Source organism: Chlorocebus sabaeus, chromosome 7 (assembly GCF_047675955.1).
Source record: "Chlorocebus sabaeus isolate Y175 chromosome 7, mChlSab1.0.hap1, whole genome shotgun sequence".
In the NCBI taxonomy this organism is placed as follows: Eukaryota; Metazoa; Chordata; class Mammalia; order Primates; family Cercopithecidae; genus Chlorocebus; species Chlorocebus sabaeus.
This window is the reverse complement of record NC_132910.1, coordinates 127,398,454-127,419,788: the sequence shown is the minus strand read 5'-3', so window position 1 is coordinate 127,419,788 and position 21,335 is coordinate 127,398,454. Positions and strand designations below refer to the sequence as shown.

At 33.7% G+C, this 21,335-nt stretch overlaps 1 protein-coding gene and 1 long non-coding RNA gene across 2 annotated transcripts in view; one reads left to right on the top strand and one right to left on the bottom strand.

Annotated features, from left to right (window-relative positions):
- VEGFC (vascular endothelial growth factor C) overlaps positions 1-21,335 on the top strand; it is a 121,272-nt gene that overhangs the window by 52,171 nt on the left and 47,766 nt on the right. The window lies entirely within an intron of this gene.
- Positions 14,309-20,238, bottom strand: LOC103236564 (uncharacterized). The gene is made up of 4 exons (XR_498300.3): positions 20,210-20,238; positions 19,908-19,978; positions 17,414-17,500; positions 14,309-14,637 (listed from the first exon to the last, which is right to left on the bottom strand). It is a non-coding gene; the product is annotated as an uncharacterized lncRNA (long non-coding RNA).

The following is a 21,335-nucleotide window of genomic DNA, read 5'->3' as shown; positions in this document are numbered from 1 at the left end:
GCTTGCTCAGGATAGTGGCTTCCAGCTCCATCCATGTCCCCACAAAGGACAGGATCTCGTTCCTTTTTATGGCTACATAGTTTCCCATGGTGTATATGTACCACATTCTCTTTATCCAGTCTATCACTGATGGGCATTTAGGTTGATTCCATGTCTTTGATATTGTGAATAGTGCTGCAATGAATATATGTGTTCATGTATCTTTATAATAGAATGATTTATATTCCTTTGGGTATATACCCAGTAACAGGATTGCCGGGTCAAATGGTATTTCTGCCTCTAGGTATCTGAGGAATCACCATACTCTCTTCCAGAATGGTTAAACTAATTTACACTCCCACAAATAGTGTAAAGGGTTCCTTTTTCTCCACAACACCACCAGCATGAGTTGTTTTTTGACTTCTTAGTAATAGCCATTCTGATTGGCATGAGATGATATCTCATTGTGGTTTTGATTTTGCATTTCCCTAATGATCAGTGATATTGAGCTTTCATTTCATATGTTTGTGAGCTGCACGTATGTCTTCTTTTGAGAGGGGTCTGTTCATGTCCTTTGCCCACTTTTTAATGGGGTTGTTTTGTTTTTTTCTTGTAAATTTAAGTTCCTTGTAGACTCCAGATATTAGACTTTTGTTAGATGGATAGATTGCAAAAGTTTTCTCCCTTTCTGTAGGTTGTCTGTTAACTCTGATGATAGCTTCTTTTGCTGTGAAGAAGCTCTTTAGTTTAATTAGAGCCCATTCATCAATCTTTGCTTTTGTTGCAATTGCTTTTGGTGTCTTTGTCATGAAATCTTTGCCTATGTTTATGTCCTCAATGGTATTGCTAGATTATCTTCTAGGATTTTTATAGTTTTGGGTTTTATATTTAAATTTTTAATCCATCTTGAGTTAATTTTTGCATATGATGTAAGGAAAAGGTCAAGTTTCAATTTTCTGCATATGGCTAGCCAGTTCTCCTAGCACCATTTATTAAATAGGAAGTCCTTTCCCTATTGTTTATTTTTGTCAGATTTGTCAAAAGTCAGATGGTTGTAGGTGTGTGACCTTATTCCTGGGTTCTCTGTTCTGTTCCATTGGTCTGTGTGTCTCTTCTTGTACTAGTATCCACTGTTTTTGTTACTGTTGCCTTGTAGTATAGTTTGAAATCGGGTATTGTGATGCTTCCAGCTTTGTGCTTTTTGCTTAGGATTGTCTTGGCTATCTGGGCCCTTTTTTGGTTCCATATGAATTTTACAAAAGTTTTTCTAATGCTGTGAAGAATATCATGGTAGTTTAATGGGAATAGCATTGAATCTATAAATTACTTGGGGCAGTATGGCCATTTTCATGATACTGATTCTTCCTGTCCATGAGCATGGAATGTTTTTCCGTTTGCTTGTGTCCTCTCTGAATTTCTTATCAGTGGTTTGTACTTCTCCTTGAAGAGATCTTTCACTGCCCTTGTTAGCTTTAATAGCATCTTATTCTTTCAAGAGGACGGTTTGTTCAGTTTGTTTAAATTATTATCACCATCACAACCATTAAACCTTTATTCAGCAACTGAAGAATGTGCCACAATCTCTCTCAGTTTGCAAAACATATTCTGTTCATCTTCTGCTTTCTGCATCTGTAGCTTATAAAGATATATAAATATATTTTAAGCCAAATTTGTAATTATGTATGATGGGAATTGAAAACATGGGTGATTTTTAAATAATCACTAAGGATTAAAATATGCTAAACATAGGTTGTGAAGAATTGATACGATTTTCTAAGGATGATTTTAATGGAGAAAAGCAGTTATCCTACAAAAGTTACTTAATATATAACTATTTTTATGATTATTCTGTTCAGAACACGAATTTATATTATTATTTGGGGCCTTTTCTAATCAAGTGAAGAAAGGATTTTTTTCATTTCAAACTTTTTAAAAAAATTTTGAACATTCATAAATTACATGAACACTAACAGACATAAATTTGTTTTTGGAAACATTGAATAAATTCTGGATTCATCTATATTTTATTGATTTGTGAAACATCTCAAATTTAACATAGAAATGTTAAAAAGAAATTATATTAAAAGGTTTGTTGGAAAATATTCTATATTTATTAATTTAACATAGAAATGTTAATGTTGATAAATATAGAATATTTTCCAACAAACCTTTTAATATAATTCCCTCCTTCAATGAACTAATTTTTATGGTGGTTTACATTTCTTTTTCAATGTTGGTTTACATTTGACGTTAGGATGTTTATTAGTTAATATAACAAAGTGGGTGGTCTTTTCATTAATATTATCAGTCAGGTTTGTAAACAGTGCATGTTTTGTATAACCACTTAAAATTTATATACTGATACAGTATATATTTTGTTTAAGAATACTTCAAATAAAAACAGTAGTTATCATTTGTTGAAGTGGAAGGATCATTATTTAAAAATCCATCCTTAAAAGTAAAATGACTTATGCTTCACTGTGTAGTGCATTGATAAATATTTAGTCTATAGTTTTTTCTATTGCTATGTGTTTAGCTAACAATTGTTTTTAATTTGGTGTACCTTATTAGGAATATTTCGAAAAATTTTGGAGCAATCATGAAATATTTAACAATTTTACAAACAAAGAAATATTTTTAAATCACCAGAACTATTTTCATTCAAATGAATATTTACAACCAAGATAGAGTCTTTTATTCCTTAAATGTGTATAAATTTAAACTTTAAAATACTTAATTGACTTAATGCCTCAGAGAAAATATCTTAATAGTTATTAAGTGTTATGTGTACTAAGCATTATGCTAAATTCTATAAACACATCATCTTTTTAAATCATCACAAGAAATTACAAGGCAGGTGCATCTATTATTTTTTTTTACAGTAGAACTAATTGACGTACAGTGAGAGGAAATAATGTACTCAAGTTCCACAGGTGATAAGTGGTACAGCTGAGTAGAATTCCGGGTCTAAAAGTTAGTCCCTTAACTATTATATGTAGATGCATAGGCAGACCAGTAGTTACTTAAAGTTATATAAATCAAGAGAAAACACTACAAATTTAGGTATAGGATATTTATGTAAAATAGGGGCATTTCATTAGGAAAGCTTGCTAGAAATACAGGGGAACTTTAAGAAACAGTGAAATTCAAAGCTATCATTGTCCAAAAGCATGTGGTCTTGTGTTTTTGTGTTAGTGACTTAGTTGCTACTCACTTCCAGTATTTTTCTCCTAATTGAGAAATACCCTTTAGGCCTAGATTCCGTGGACGAGGTGGGGCTTCAAGGTGGAGATAGTGTCTTTTTTCTAGCAGGTAATGATGTAAATCCACTTTTGAATGAACAGGTGCACCTATTTCAATTAAGGCGAATTAGTTTCCAAAGGCTTTGAGTTGTAGATATTATAGAAGGCTATTTAAATGGGCACAAAATTTACATAAAATACATTTTGAAAGATTATGGGAAACAGTTTTATATAATTCACTGAAACAATTTCACAGTCCTCTCAAATGATGATTTTGAAAATGACCTAAATGGCAGGCACCTCTTTGAAGCAGCTGGCATGATGTTATGTGGTCCCATGGCCCCTTACATTTTCAGGGCGATACGAAATTCTCCAGAGTCCAACTTGAACCTTGCAGTATTCTGTTCAAAATTGCCCCTGTTCAGAAGCCTGCATATGTAACCTCTTACATTTTGTGTTTCACAATTTCCATTGAACTCTTCCTACACACCAGAATGGGCAAAAATAGGAATTTAATTTCTGGGAAGATTTCCTCTAAGAGCCTCTGTCCAAAACATCCAGTGCTGAAACAAGAAAAGGTGGTCCTGGCATATATTCACTTGTAATTTTTTTTTTTTTTTGTCTTCTTGTCTTTCCTGTTTTGTGTGTGAAGAGTGAAACTCATCAGTTCAAAGACTGATGAGTCAGAATGCTGTCATTTTGTATCCAAATAGTGGAAATTTACATTGTTAAAATAAAAATACACAATCACTAACATTACCCTGATGAAATAATGATAAGCAAAATAGTCTTAAATTAACAGACTATAAGTGCTGGAGAAAGAACAGTATTTTTAAAATATCTAAAATCATATAATGAACAGAAGACAAATTTCCATTTATACCTGAAAGACTGGTTTTCAGAAGTTATAATAGAACTTGAGGATTTAAAGATTGTATTTGGATCATTTATTTTACAGTTTGAAAGTGATGTAGGAAGGAGTTCCCAGAGGAGATGAAAGAAATTGAAAACAGCAAAATTCCGTGACAGAGGCGGCTTGAAATAGAACCTTTTTTTTCAAAGCAATAACCGACCTCTTCGTCATCTATAGATAGCGTTTTTGGCACAGTCAGAAACATTTACTTTGCCAGTCATTGAAAGTAAAAAGAAAAAACAAAATTGGCTGAATGCTTTTAAATTACATTTATTAAATTTCGGCTTTCATACAAAGGCATAAAATTATTGTGTTTAATTTTTTGAAAACATTATTGTAAAGTTACATGCTTAGAAGTTTGTTGATTGCTTTCCTACAGCCATTTTATACCTGAAACCCTAAATTTTGGATATGAATATATAACAAATGCACATGTTCCTTCTAAACATTTTCTTTTCAAATAGTTTTACATTCCTTTAGGTTTCCTAAAGAAATGTAAATTCCTTCTGCCACTTAGCTTTTGCTATTTTTAGCAGTTTCTTAAAGTCTACAAATTCCTTTCACTCAATTTTTGCACTTAGTTCATAATGACTTCACATTTGACATTGATTGTCCACAAAAGGGGTTATTTTTAGTTTCCAAAGGTGAACGTTATTTGTTTTAGAAATTCTTGCATGTATTTCTTAGCGTAAAGATAGGTTTTCTAACATAAAAAAGTGATAGTGTAGTCTGTTTTCTGAGCACTTGTAGCGGAACAAACTCTGTGCTAAATTCTTGGTTTTTAATAACTAATTTATTTCTTACAGTAACTGCTAAATATGCTTTGAATTATAAACTGTTTGCCAAAATTACAGATAATAATATAACCAAACACCATGTGGATTTCACCTAAACTGGAAGTAATTTGGTGACTTCCTTATTTAATCTTTTATTTATTGTACTTGGCCATACTTATTGTATGTTTATGTATAAAAACATAAAACAATAGAACGTTTTACACAGATATTGCACTCACTGTCTTATAAGTGGAGAAACTGAGACCCAGATAATTTTAGTAACTTATTCAAAGTTACCTAGCTGGTAACTAGAAGCAAAACCCAAATAAGACCACAGATTACTACTTTTCTCAAGTTCTTCAACGTAATTCAATATTGCTGTCAACTCAGAGGTCTCGGAAGATAAGATCTTACCATCCGAAAACAGCAAAAAGTAAATTTCATAAAATCCTGTGTGTACCAAGCAATTTATTACTAGAAATAAATATCTTTCTAGAAATAAATAAATAAAGCAAAATTATATTTTTCAAGTTCTTTAGATTGTTGAGGAATCAAGAGCATTAAGGTTGTGTCTCCCCTTTAAATTTACCTTTTAGTTTCTTTGGGATTCAGTTTTTAGATGAAATTTTAAATTCTATTTAGCTCTCAGTTTATGTGTATTTAAAATTTAGATTTAGGATCTATTTTTTTTTATAAGGGTGAAATTACACATGGAGACATTTTCTGTTTATAGTGAGTTTTGACAAATAGAGTTGTATAACCACCATCCCCACAGTCAAGATACATCACTTCTCCCCTTCCCAAACATACCCCTGGTGACACTTTGTGGTCATACTCATTCTCCACCTCTAGCCTTTAATGATGGCTGCTGTTACTCCCCCTATAGATTTGCCTATTCCAGAATGTTATATAAAGGAATCACACATCATGTAGCATTTTGAATCTGGCTTGCTTTATTTGTTATAATGCATTTGAGATTCGTTCATATTGTGGCAGATATCAGTAGTAGTCTCCTTTTCATTGTTGGATAGTTTTCCATGACATGAATGTACCATTATATTTTATCCATTTGCCCAGTTAGAGAACATTTGGGTGTTTTCAGTTTTCATTATTATGAATAAAGCCTCTATAACCATATTGCATACAAATGTTTATGTGAACATAAGTTTTCGTTTTACCTGAACAGATACTATACAGGACTGGAATTTTAGTAAGTATATGTTTAACTTCATAAGAAACTGCCCAACTGTTTTTGCAAAGTGGCAGTACAGATTTACATTTTCAGCAGCAAAATATGTGAGAGTTCCAGTTGCTGCACGTCCTTGTGAGCACTTAGTGTTGTATTTTTAATTTTATCCACTCTGATGGGTGTGGAGTGGTGTCTTACTAAGGTTTTAATAGCATTTCTCTAATGTAATGGATTATATTACTTCTTTTTTTTTGTTCTGTTTATTTTCTTTGGTGAGTTTGATCAAATCATTTGTCCACATTTGTGTTTTTGATTAAATTTCAGATACAAGTCTTTACCAGTTATGTGCTTTGTAAATGTTTTCTCACTGTTTATCATTTGTGTGTTTTTTGGAAAGCAGAATATTTCGATTTTCTGGAAATATAATTTGTCATTTAAAATTTGTAATGTAAATTGCTATTGATATTAAGTATGTAAATTACATGGTAAGCAATGTAAATTGCTATTGGTATTAAGTGTAAGAAAACTTTGCTTCACCTGTGATCACAAATATTTTCTTCTAGAAAAAAAAAAAGGTCTCTGAAGACTTTTTGTTTTTTTTTTCAATGAATGTGTTTTGTTGCTTCTCTCCATATTTATTGTCCAACTACCTACGCAATGTTTACATTATTTAGTTAGGCCTTTCCATCCACTTTCACGGATTCCACTGATGGATAAATTGGGTTTGAAATCCTCTTTTCTCCAAAACTGACAAGTCGTGCATCTTCTCACTGATATTATCTGGCTCCCCTGAAAACCTCTAGTTTGGTCCATTTTTAGTGATATCTTTCTGTTCTGGTTCCTCAAACCCATCTATATCTAAGGGACCCCCAGATTAAAGTTCAATTTCATTCTTTTAACAAATTAGGTGCTAATTGCTATTGGTATCAAATGCAAGAAAACTTTAGGTGCAAATTTGTTAAAAGAATGAACTTGAACTTTAGTCTGGGGGTCTCTTAGATATACATGGGTTTGAGGAACCAGAGTAGAAAGATATCACTATAAATGGATCAAACCTCTAGTTTGTTCCATTTTCTTTAACTTGGTAGAAAAAGTTCCATTCTAACTTGGTAGAAAAAGTCTCATTCTCTTGGAGAATTCATCAAATACTGAACCCACCCCTCTTTATTTTGTCTGCCTGTTTTCTGCCTTACATTGTGCTGGATGAAATCACTCCTCTTGCCCCAATCCCCAATGCTCTTTTCAGGTGGTATTTCACAGAGTATGCAGAAGAATTTGACCCTTTTAAACCATTCCCTCCTTTCAGAAACACTCTCTTAGTTTAGATTTCATGACACCCCATCCCCAGTCTCTCTCTTCTTGTCATTTCACTGGTTCATCCCCTGGGATCTGAATGTCAGATTCTGTAGTTCCCCAGAGATGGATGTCTATTGCCCTTTCACTGTATAACCTCCTCTACAGGACTGTCAATCACACTCATGGTTACGTTTTCCAATTAGATACATAGATAGCTGTGACATTTGTATTTACAGGGTAGGGTGCTCCAGATAAGTACAATTGTGTATCCTACTGTCAACTTAGAATTGTCACATTGATGTCTTAAATGTTCCCCAACTTGAAGGGTCAACATGAGTTATTATTTTCCCACAGCCCAAACTGGTCCTCCCATAGCATCCTCTATTCACCCTGTGCTTCTCATGACGGACACTTTGGATTCACGTGAACATTCTCCTCTCCCTTGCTATGTACATATAAACAAATAGTCTATGTTTTGCTACCAAATATGACTCTCAAATTTGTTTATCAGTCTCTTTGTCCAAATACAGAATGATTTCTTGTACGCACAGAGAATTCAGCAAGTACTTGTTGGATGATGGTGACTATAATTGCCCCGTGTTAAAAGATTTCTGTTTAATCAAGAGCTATGATATGAATGTGAAATATTGCTTAAGTGGATGATGAAAACTTCCAGCTGAAGTTAATATGTAAATGTGCCCTTGAACAATAGGTACTATTTTGATGGATGCGATAAAGGAAGAACTAGTTTAATGAGAGACAGAGATTACTGAAAGAATGAGTTACACATGTGGACAATGAAAATTATTTGACCAGTACAGATTCATATTGGGGAGTGGAGGAGAAAAGTTGTTTTAAAAAGTAGAATCTGCAGTGGCCCACACCTCTTGTCCTAGGAATTTGGGAGACAAGGCAGGAGGATCAATTGAGGTCTGGAGTTTGAGACCAGCCTGGGCAACAGAGTGAGATCCCATTTCTACAAAAAATTTTAAAAGTTAATTAGGCATGGTGACACATGCCTGTAATCCCAGCTGCTTGGTAGGTTGAAGTGGGAGGATTGCTTGAGCCCAGGAGCTCCAGGCTGCAGTGAGCTCTGATTGCACCTGCTCTCCAGCCTGGGGGACAGGGGGAAAAAAAAAAAAGTAGAATTTGAATTATGGAGACAATTAAAACATTTCCACTCTAGTGTAATTATATGCTCTAAAATATTGAGTTATGTATTTTGATTTTGCTGAAATCAATTTTTAAAAATCAAATGGTATGTGAAAATAGTTAAAAGTAAAACAGCTTCACTGTGCTACTAATGAAAAGCTGTCCTCTGCCTATTCTTTAGTTGTGTTCTCCAAAGACAGTGTCTTTCAGGTTTCTTTATGGTTGCTATTGGTAATTATGTCCATATTCCCAAATACTATACTTTTGGTACTCTTTGATGATTTTTCACATTGAGATTTTACGTATGGCTTATTATTACAGAAGACAAAGATCTGGGCTCTTATTCCTGCTTTTACTCTTCCCCCAAACCCCCATTCACTCTTTTCTTCCTCCTCAATCCCAGTCTCATCTGTTCATCATCTTAAAGGAGTTATGCTTTATCTAAGTTTGGGGGTAAATACAAGTTTGTTGTTTATTTTTTTGCAGCACTGTATTATTTATTATTACTTTTTTTCTTACACATGATTTTACAGTTATTTTAATGAATAATTATTTTGATTGTCTCTACCATCAATTATCTTTACAGTGTCTAAAGTAGCTGTAAAACTCCACTGAAAATTGGCAACAAATATAATAGTCTAAAATTCCATTTTTTTTCTCTGTTCTTTCCTGGCAGCCTCTATTTTTCTGCCACAAGTGACTAGTTAGTTTCAAGACTTATGTACAGCGCATTTCTCTCCAGTGCTAGAGAACAATTTCCTGGTCTGTATGCTTTCTCTTTCTTAGCATTTTTCTTCATTTTATGGAAGTATGCCATATGTCATGGTATAATTTACATACCATAAAATGTACTCACTGGAAGTGGATAATGATTTATAGATGTGCAACAATTACTACAATTCAATTTTCCAATGTCTTTACGATCACAAAATGCTCCCTTGTGCCTGTGCAGTCAGTCTTTGCTTCCACCCCCAGCCCCAGGCAACTAACTTCCAGTTGGCTTTCACTTTCTGTAGTTTTGCATTTTCCAGAAATGCCCTGTAAATGAGATGCTACAAAACGTAGTCTTTTGTGTCTGGCTTCTTTCACCACATAATGTTTTTGATGCTCATTCGTGTGGTGGTACGTATCCACAGTTTGATTTGCTGAGTAGTATTTTATTGCATTCCTAGAACCTATTTTATGTATCTATATAGCCAATTGATTGATTTAGGAATTTTCCACTTTGATGCTGTTATGTGTAATATGACTATGAATAGTCATATACAAGTGTTCCTGGGGACATATATTTATTTCACTTGGGTAGACAACTAGCAGTGAAATTACAGGCCATATTTTGTGTATTATGATTTTTCAAGAAACTGTCAAACTAGCTTATGAAATAGTATATATTTTATATTCTCATTAACAATATATACAAGAGTTCCAAATACTCCACATCTTCACCTATATTTTATGCTGTAATTCTTTTGGATTACAGCTATTCTAATGGGTAAAGATAGTGATCATTTGTTGTAGTTTAATTTATAAAATTCACCCTAATAACTAATATGTTGAGCATCTTTTCATGTGTCTGTTTGCCATTTAAATACAATTTTTGGTGTAATGTCTATTAAAATATTTTGCCCTTTCTTTTTTCCTTGGGTTGTTTGTCATGTAGTTTATTGGGAAGTGTTATTCCTTTATTCTAGATAGAAGGCCTTTATCAGATATATGACTTGCAAAACTTTCATCTACATTTTGGGATTGTCTTTTAATTTTCTTAATGGTGTTCTTTGTAGAGTAAAAATTTTCAGCTTTGATGTCACGTCTAAGAAATTCACAAGAACAAAACTTCATTTTGTTCTAACAGCTTCATAGTTTTAATGCTTACATTTAGGTATATGATATTTTATGTTAGTTTATGAGTATGGTGAGAAATGAGGGTTGTAAGTATTTTAAGTATTTTTATTGTTTTGTTTTTGTCTTTGCATATGATTAACCAATTATTCTAACATAGGCTATCCTTTCCCCATTACTTTGCTTTAGTATCTTTATCAAAAGTCTTTTCACCATAAATGTAAGTTGGTTTTGTTTTTTTAATTTTGATGGGTGTTTCTGGATTCTCTCTTCTGATCTATCAGTCTATCTCTAAGTCAATAGCACACCGATATGGTTCCACTGTATATACAAATCGCATGTTAAAATATGATCCCGCCGGGCGCGGTGGCTCAAGCCTGTAATCCCAGCACTTTGGGAGGCCGAGATGGGCGGATCACGAGGTCAGGAGATCGAGACCATCCTGGCTAACATGGTGAAACCCCGTCTCTACTAAAAATACAAAAAACTAGCTGGGCACGGTGGCGGGCGCCTGTAGTCCCAGCTACTCGGGAGGCTGAGGCAGGAGAATGGCGTGAACCCAGGAGGCGGAGCTTGCAGTGAGCTGAGATCTGGCCACTGCACTCCAGCCTGGGCGACAGAGCGAGACTCTGTCTCAAAAAAAAAAAAAAAAAAAAAAAAAAAAAAAAATATGATCCCTAGTATTGAAGGTGGGGCCTGGTGGGAGGCATTGGATCATGGGGCTGGATCCCTCATGAATGACTTAGCTCCATCCACTTGGTCACGAGTAATTTCTTGTTCCATTAATTCACACAAGATATGTTTGTGTAAGAGTCTGGGATGTCCCCTTCTCTCTCTTGCTCCCTCTCTCATCGTGTGAGATACTGGCTGCCTCTACACCTCCTACCATGAGTAAAAGCTTCAGGAAGCTTCACCAGAAACCAAGCAAATGCTGGTGCCATATTAAACTGTGAGCCAAATAAATCTCTTTCTTTATAAACTACTTAGCTGGGTTCTGCATAAATTACCACAGTTCTGCATGGCACCAGCATTTGGTATTCGTTTATAGCAATACAAAAAAGACTAACACACACACACTGTCTTCATTCCTGTAGCTTTAGAGAAAGTTTGAGACCTGTTGGGATTTTGATAGGGATTGCATTTATTTATAGATTAACCTTAGGAGAAGTGTCAACTTAAAATTGACTGCTTGAATCTATGAACATAGTGGGTCTTTATTTATTTAGATCTTTAGTATCTCTTAGCAAAATTTTATAATTTTCACTGTACAGGTCTTAGGCTTCTTTAAATTTATTCCCAAGTCATTTATTCTTTTGGGCTGTGAATGAAATTGTTTTCTTGATTTCATTTTGTGATTTTTCATTGCTAGTATATAAAATTCAGTTGATTTTTGTGTGTTGGTCTTGTATCCTGTGACCTTGCTAAACTTATTTATTCTATGAAAAAGATTCTGTAAATTCCTTAAGATTTTATACATTCAGAAACATATAGTCCATGAATAAATAAAGGTAGTTTTACTACTTTGTTGTTGCTTTGAGACAGGGTCTCACTCTGTTGCCCAGGCTAGAGTGCAGTGGTGTGATCACTGCTCATTGCAAATCCAACCTCCCCAGGCCCGAGTGATCCTACCACCTTAGCCTCCCAAGTAGCTGGAACTACAAGTGCACTACCACACTCAGCTACTTTCTGTATTTTTTTGTAGAGATGGGGTCTTACTGTCCTGCCCAAGCTTGTCTTGAATTCCTGGACTCAAGTGATCTATCTGCCTAAGCCTCCCAATGTGCTGGGATTACAAGTGTGAGCCACTGTGCCTGGCTAGTTTTACCACTTTTTTTCCAATCTGGATGCTGTTAGTCAATAAATGAATTAATTTGCATTATTATAATAGCTATAGCCTCCATATTTGATTAAAGTAGTGCAAGCAGATTTCCTTGCCTTGTTCCATATAACGGGGGATAGCAGTAGGATACTAGCTGTGGGTTTTTCATAGATGTCCTTTATTAGGTTGAGAAGATTCCATTCTATTTCTAGCTTACTGAAAGTGTTTAATCAGAATTGAGTGTTGGATTTTGTTAAATACTTTTTTGTGCTTTTATGTAGATTATTATATCTTTTTTTTTTGTTAATATGGTTTCTTATATAAACTGATTTTCAGACATTAGATTAACCTTGCATTTCTGGGATAAATCCCACTTTTTCATGGATTATAATCTTTTTCTGTATGGCTGGATTCATTTTGTTTTGCTGAGAAATGTTTTGCCTCTGTGTTTCTAAGAAACACAAACCTTTAAGAAATTTTTTTGTCTCCATGTGTTTCTTGGACTTTGGTATCAAGGTAGTAATGATCTCATAGAATAAGATGGGACATGGTTTTTTTTTTTTTTTTTCTTCTAATATATTTTTGGAAAGTGTTTGTGTAGAATTAGTACTATTTTTTTTTTTTTTTTTTTTTTTTTTTAGTTATTTTCTAGAATTCACCTGTCAATCCAGCTGGGCCTGGGCTTTTCATTTTAGGATTCTACTTACTAACTCGGTTTATATGTTGGGTCTACTTGGATATAAGGTGAGTGGGTGGAAAATTTCTCTGACTCCCTCAGAGGAAAATCTCTGTAAACAACATAAAACTTCCTCCTCTGGTCACAAAGACTCTCAGAGAAAAAGCTTTCTATTGCTTTGGGGAGTGTGGTGGTGAGTGGGTGGGGTTGGTGGTTAGGGAGTATATGTCTGGTTGTCAGCTATCATTGAGCCAGGGGAGACAAGAGGTGTGGAGATTTGCTATTCTTTCTGTAGCCTTTCTCTTAATATTCATTCTCTCTCTCTCTCTCTCTGTTTCTTACCCTCCCCGCATCCTCCCCTCCTTCCTTCCCTCCCTCCCTCTCTCTCTCTTTCTCTCTCTCTTTCAGTTCATCTTGTCCCTATTAATTGCTGTACCTAGGGTTCCTAAGTTTGAAACCCCTGTTTCAGTTTCTCCATGAAATGAGCCTTTAGGATTAAGCTAAGATTTAGAAGATGCAGTTGCTTGACTGGGCAGGGATGGTAGATAGGGGATCTGAAGGACAAATTGGTCTCTACGTAAACTTCAGTCAATATCTCCATTTTTTATCTGTCTCTTCATTTTGTGTAGCACCTGCTGAATAAATATGTCTGTAGATCTGGGGCTTAAGATTAGTTGCTCATAGTTATTCTTATCTATAGATACATAGTATTTAGCTTTCTCTCCTGTGGTACCCCCTCTATTGATTTTTCATCTTCAAAAAGTACACCAATATCTTTCCTCATTATTTTCAACCCTATTCATTTTATCTCTCTGGTTATAATTCATTACACTTATTTTAGTAGAGCTTTGGAAGGAAGTAGAGCTATATACCTGCTTTCAATGGGTCAAGCTTAACTAGTTATATCAATGATATTTTAACATCACAAGGGGAAGGATGTACAGATTAAGTATTTCATTCTCACTGATGCTGAATTCATGGTCCTTCAAATTGACTTTTGGTCACTGGTTTTGCTTTTTCACTTGGTACTTTTTGGCGTTAGGTCTTTTGCAGTCACCTCTATTCTTATGTATTTTTCACCATTGTTTTCCAGTGTGGCAGAACTTTCTTTCTGATGAACTGGGGACAGTATAAACTACTGTTATTATTTTTTTAAGCTAATAAGAGGTTGGGGCCAAACAGGGAAATTCAATAAGGCTGTGTATACAAGAGACATAGAGTGCAGGAAGAAGATTCTTCAAGGTTCTGGATTTTAGATTCCAGAGTTAGAGGAAAACAGAATATATCAATGGTATCCTTATAGAGCTCTGTAATGAATTTGATAAAGTTTATATACTATGGAAAAAAAGGGGTTAGAGATGTAACATTGTAGTTCTAATATAACTCTGTCTTTCCTATTCATATCCGTAGCTATTCAACTTTGAGAATGCATTTCTGAAACCATCTGTTTTAATTTACGTTGCATTACATAGAGGAAGAAAAATGCAAATAAGTGTTTAGAAGATTTTCATTTAAAAATATACGGTGAAGGGGTCTTCATTAATGTAATTTTCACAAATTAATATTTACATTAATAAAAACTTGTTACTTTTTATAAAATCACTTTGAATCAGGCTTTATGTCTTCCTTCCTTTCTTCGTTCCTTCTTCTTTCCTTCTTTCTTTATTTTCCTCTTTCTTTGTTGCAGTTTGTTTTAGTAAGCTAGGATTTTAAAAACGTTTCTAATAGTTGACTCTTCATATTTGATTGTAATTGACTGTGAAAATAAATAGAGAAAAATCTTCAGATTAAAGGGATGTGAAGTTCCTATCCTACCATTGACTTAATCTGGTGGAAGAGTTAAATATAAAAATAATTATTTGAAATGAAAATATTATATTGTTTTTTCAGTGTTCTCTCTAAAAGGAAAATTGTGTAAATTTTTTTAAAATTTCTTGATTCAGACTGAACAGGGAACAACTTCTAAATTAAAACTTTATATACTGTAAGGAAACAAATGCAGCATTATAAATAATTACTTTTTGGGTAACTATAATAAGATTGTAATTAAATTACCTTTAATTTTTTAAAAAATGTTTTACTTTGAATTTAGAAACTAGTATTATTATGATTATTTTATTTTATTTTCGAGGCAGGGTCTCACTCTGTCGCCCAGTCTGGAATGCAATAGTGTGATCATAGATCACTGTATCCTCAACTTTCTGGGCTCAAGTGATCCTCCCACCTCAGCCTCCTAAGTAGTTAGGACTACAGAGGTGCACCACTATGTCTAATTTTGGTTTTTTAAAAAAATATATAGAGAGGTGAGGTCTTGCTGGTCTCAAACTCTTGGGCTCATGCTCTCCTCCCATGTGCTGGGATTACAGGTGTGAGCCACCATGCCCAGCCAGGAAAGTATTATTTATAGTTACTTCATGACACGAAAAATGAAAGCAAATTATCCATACCAATCCTCTTCTTTCATTTATTTCTTCACTGAACACCATTAGCCTGGTATGCTACGAGGGAGAAAGTACATGTGCCCGCCACCACGCTTCGGCTCATTTTTGTATTATTAGTAGAGATGGGCTTTCACCATGTTGGCCAGGCTGGTCTCAAACTCCTGACCTCAGGTGATCTGCCTGCCTCAGCCTCCCAAAGTGCTGGGATTACAGACGTGAGCCACCGTACCCAGTCCTACTTTGAAATAAATTCTTAATGGGTTTTAGTTACCCATTTAACTGAGAAATTTAACAGCTCAAGGGCTAGTAAAACTGCGAAATTGAATTTTTGTGTTTTAAGACACAGTATTTTTGGTTAAATAATTCAATTTTGTTTTACTCAACATTGTTTCATAGCAACAAATTCCCCACCCTGCCACTTTAGTAACTAATCTGGAATTCTTTAGAACCAAAGGCATGTCAGCAAGCAACAAGAAATTCATCTGGAATTAATTGTAGTACACAAAGCAGGTGTGCCTCAAAATTCACAAGTTCTTTGGGAATAACAAATTCGAAGGAGCTGATAATTAATATTCTTGAGCTCTCAAAATAAATGTAAACTCTTATAAACTCTGTGAAAGGAGAGACATTGTTTACAGGTAGCATGCCTTGAATATTCCTTGGCACATAGTAGTCATTCAATAAAAATTTTAAAATCATATTTTCCCTACTTTGTTATTTATTTAAAATATTGTATGAGATTCAAGTGGCTTCCTAGTATACCTGCCTTCTTATGATTTTTACAAATATCGTCATATTTATACACACAATAGCTTTGCAAAGTGTGTTTTTTTATCTACATTTTATAGATGGGGGACCATAGGCTTTGAGGTGTTATTTTTATCACTAACTACATTTATTTAAAAACTTCCTAGGACATCCAGAATGTATATAAGCTTTATTCATTAGTTAGTAGGATACCAGGAGAGACCTTTGAGGAAGGAAGTACCAGATAAGAGTGATACTTCAAAAACAGTGATCAGCTGGTGTATATGAGATGCATGGGGAGGGAGAGAAGCAGCAGTAGGGAAAACAATTTGATCTCACCATAATTTCCTACAACAAGGTAATTAAAGTATGAACTTCGGGAATAGCAACAGCAGAGCTGGAGAGGAAAGTATGAATGGGCTTCTGATCTCTTTTGCGTTTGTCATTTACTTTAGCTCTTGTGACATCTCTTACTTTGATCTTCCTCCCCTTGAAGACACTCTAAGTAAACTCTTAAACACTACGGAAACAGGCTCTTTCTTTTTGGCTATAATGCATTGTGTTTAAATGTATGGAATGGTATTTACTGTGATTGTTTTAAGAAAAAGGCTTGTTCATGCCTTTGAGAGCTCCGGACTACAAGATGCTTAGGAATGTCTCAACTCTAGATGCAACTGATTCTTTGCCAAAATGAGGCAGATCAAGGATGGTGGCAACTGTTGATTTTTGTGTTGGCCCAACATCTTGCATAAGAGTGGGCATATTGTAATCACTTTGAAAATCGGTAAAACATCATGAGTCCCAGTTTCTGAAACTTTATTCTGTCTCCTGATTTCCTCCTTGTTTTCCAGATATATTTCCTCTCTGATAATCCTCTTTTTCTTTTTTGACTCTCTCTTTTCACTCAGTTTTAATGGATCCTGATTATCGGGCCTCCAAATCCTAAAAAGATGTCCTTTTAGGGGAGTAATAAGGAATCTGATGACTTCACCTTGGAATTACCTTGCTTCTGAACACATCACACCTATTTGAGAAAAGGCTCACATGTTTGGCTTAATACTGGTCTTTCATATAACCCCTTGCAGCAGGTAGAAAAACATGTTTCTAACTCTTCTGTGTAAAGGGACATAGTTAAATGAAAAGAACAGAGGCAAATAAATAAAGGGTTTCTTTGTAAATGGAAACATTAGAGGAAGAAAAAAAATGAATCTCCTTCAAATAATAATGATAAATTCAGCTCAAGCCTAACTGAAAAAAGGAAAAAAATAAAATAAAATACAAATAAACTTGAGAAGAACTTAGGACAGAAACCTAGTATAATCAAGCACTAAGCTATTTGCATACCTTATTTCACAGTAGCTCGTTTCGTTGTTTCAGCAGTCTTCATATTTCAAATGAGGAAGTGAGCCTCAAAGGTTATAGAGATAGTATCTGGAGAAGGACAGATTGAAGCACAAGTATATCATTGCCCAAAACACATACGCTTAGTGTTATTTTATACCATACATGTATGGTCCTCCAAAGCTTGTTCTCTCTTAGAAAACCCAAAACTCTGTCAGACATTGTGTTAGATGTGTATCTTTGGATCTGCATTGTGTTATCTTAAGTAGTGTGTACATTTGATTGGGGAAATTTAGATTTCACAAATAATATAGGTTTTAAGTGAGTGAAAATATTAAAGTATGCTTTGAGAATTGAACCTATTACACAGTTTAATAAATATCCACTAATATAATTACTGCTGACATGTTTACTATAATTTCCACTACTACGGCTATTATTAACAATAGCTATCTTTGAGTGTCAACGTATACAGTACTAGGCTATGTTGACATACATTATTTAATGCTATCAAATACCACAAGGTTTTTTTCAAAAACAGAATTGAAATTAGTCATAGAAGAAGAAAATGAAATTTCAAAAATTTTTGTATATCAATATCAAAATTTGTGCCGTCACAGGTATATGCCAAATAATATGCTTAGCATCAAGGTTAATTATAAAGCTGTTATAGTATGGTTTTAGCATAACGTCAGACAAAAGGATCAATGAAACAAATCCAAAAGTCCAGAAAAAGAACCAACAACATATGTAGTCATGTGGTTCACAATAGAGAAAATGCATTATAAAAAATGAAAAAAAAAAAAGCAGTAGAAAAGTTATTATTTATACTCTTAGGCTGAAAAAGACCTTTCTAAAAGTGAATATAAAATAAAATGAAAATATATGTATGGCAGAAAACACTGTAAACAAATTAAAAGACAATAAAATAGGAAATTATTTGCAGTATACATAATGGATTAAAATGGACTAATACTCTTAAAATATTGCATGAATACACTAATGAGAAACAAACTGGTGCTTCAGTAGAAAGATGGGCAAAGAACTTGAACTGAATATTGACAAAGAAGAGATATAAATAAATGCTACATATTGCATGATGGCAAAAGTGAAGGAAACTATAATTCTTTTCAATCCTGGTGGGAGTATAAATTTGAACATCTATTCAAGGAAGATGTGGTATTGCAAGTTGAAAGGCCTTTGATACATGCTCCATTCAGATAGCCAATTCACTTTGGAATAAAATTTCCTATCCAACAGAAGTGATATAATTCTGTCAAATATATGTATAAATTCATTGTGCAGCTGTCTATATAATGGTGAATGTAAAAAGCAACCTATTCAGACAATAATAAAGAATTGATGAGATAATTCATAGTAAAAACAGAAATTAGCACAGAAAGGAATGTAAAAAAACTTTAAGATGATGATACAGATGTATAACTTAGATTTGAAAGGAAGTTCATGATTATGACAAAGTAGGATACAGAATTTATACACTACACACACACACACACACACGGATCATATATATTTAAAATGTAATCTTTTCACAAAATAAAGTGTATATATAGATTGCATATATGTGTGCATGTAGTGTTAAGAGTAAAAGATATGCAACACAAAAAATGTTATCTTCTCCAAATTACAGGATTAAGATAATCATGCTCTTCTTTATACATTTCTGTATTTTAAAATTTAAATGATGAATATATGTAACTTTTTATAACCAATGCTAAATGTTCTAAGTAATCATACCTGAGCATTTTGGGAGGCCATATTATTAGCTCTCATTTTACCCTTTCATTTACTTCACTGCCCGATTTCTGCATCAATTGCATTTCTGTTTATACACCCTCTGCTGATAACAATGCATACTGTGTCCATTAAAAGACATGTAGAGAATAAACTAGATTAATAAATTGCAGTAGTTCGTGTAATGGAAAACCAGTCAGCAGGGAAACCAATTGCTTTACATGATAAGGTTGAGAAGAAGAATACTCAAACACTGAAGATTATATACTATAGGATTTCACTTATGTAAATTGAAAAACAAAAAACTACTTATGTTGGTAGAAGTCAACAATTCTTGATTACATTTTGTGAAGAGAAATGAGAATAAAGATGGCTTCTAAGATGTGGTCAGTGTTCTGTATCTTGATCTAGATATGACTATAGGGATTTTTTCACTTTGCAAAAATTCATCACACCATATACTCATGATTTGTTCACTTTATTAATTAGAAGGTTTTTTCTCAAAATGGCATCTTTAATATTAATACTACATTTAGCACTAAACAGTATTGACATAAATCGATCTTTAAAATATCAAAGAAGAAAGGCAATTTTACTGAACAGAAATATTTTAATAACATATTATACTTTTTAATTTCAAAAGAATTTTATGAATAAACCTTTAGGGAAAGGATATAAAGTTGTTTTTGAAATTATAGGCAAGCAAAGGAAAATAATTTTGAAATGTTTTCTATTTACTTACCTAGGAATACTATGTCTGAACTGCTCCATTCTCTTCTCTTTATGAAACAAAGGATCACTGTTGAGAAATCCCTATATAAAAAGAAAATAATATGTTACCCTGGTCAATAAATAATTCTCCCTAGGAACATTTACTAAATCTAGTTGCTAGTGGTATTTCAGATTCATTCATTAACTCATTCTGACATTTCTACGTGATTTTACACAGTGAAATTCAATCAAATTTCAACTTTCCAATGTGTTAAGAGGCTAATAAATTACCTATACAGCTAACTTATTATATCTGAAAAGACCCACTCTTACTTTACTGCAGGGTTTCCCAATAGCGGCACTATTGACACATCAGCCTGGATAATTCCTTTTTTGGAATTTTGGCTTAATACTTGTCTTTCATATAACCCCTTGCAGCAGGTAGAAAAACGTGTTTCTAACTCTTCTGTGTAAAGGGACATAATTAAATGAAAAGAACAGAGGCAAATAAATAAAGGGTTTCTTTGTAAATGGAAACATTAGAGGAAGAAAAAAATTAATCTCCTTCAAATAATAATAATAAATTCAGCTCAAGCCTAACTGAAAAAAGGAAAAAAAATTTTTTTTTTTTTCCTTTTTTCAGGGGAATGTTCTGTGCCTTGTAGAATGATTAGCAGCATTCCTGACCTCTACTCACTAGTGCTACGATTCTGAAAAGTGAACAAAGGAGCAACAGGGGACTGTGTGATTGGAAGGTGGGGGAGGATCTATCATTGGCAAATCAACTCTGATTTGAGAACCATTACTCTACTGTTCTGTATATTGGAATATTCAAGTAATCAATTTTAGTTCCTTGGAATTGCCTTAATATTCAGTGAATAATTGCATTTGTTATTTTGTTATTTTTGGCTTCACCTGCATAGTCCTGTTTTTGCAATCATATAGGGAAAAAGCTTTGAATTAATATTGCTGAAGTTATTTTGCCATTTGCCAAAGTGAAATCAATGAGGATCCCCTTCCAGAAAAGTCAAGCAAGTAGTTTTCCGTGCAGGAAATCAGGACGTATAAAGTACTTTGTTTTCCAGTGTGTTGATTATGCAGAAGTAACTGATTGTCTACTTTGGTATTACATTAGAGAGTAAATGAATATTTAAAATTTCCTAAGAGCCTACTTAGATTTTGATATATTTTTTGTTTAATTAAAACAGGTAACGAACTAAAAAAAAAAGTGACTGAAAAAAGTAAGATTTTATGCTGTTAATAGATATAAAAAGAGTCTGTTCTCTATTATGGCATTATTTTCAACATTTGCGATAGAACTTCTCAGACACAAATTCAACTGAAAATTAAAATTTAAAATTTCCAATTAGAAACTTCCAATATTAAGCTGAAATTTAAATATCTAATTCCAGGGTTCCCTATCTGTGGCACATCAGATTGGTGTAGACACAGATGATGG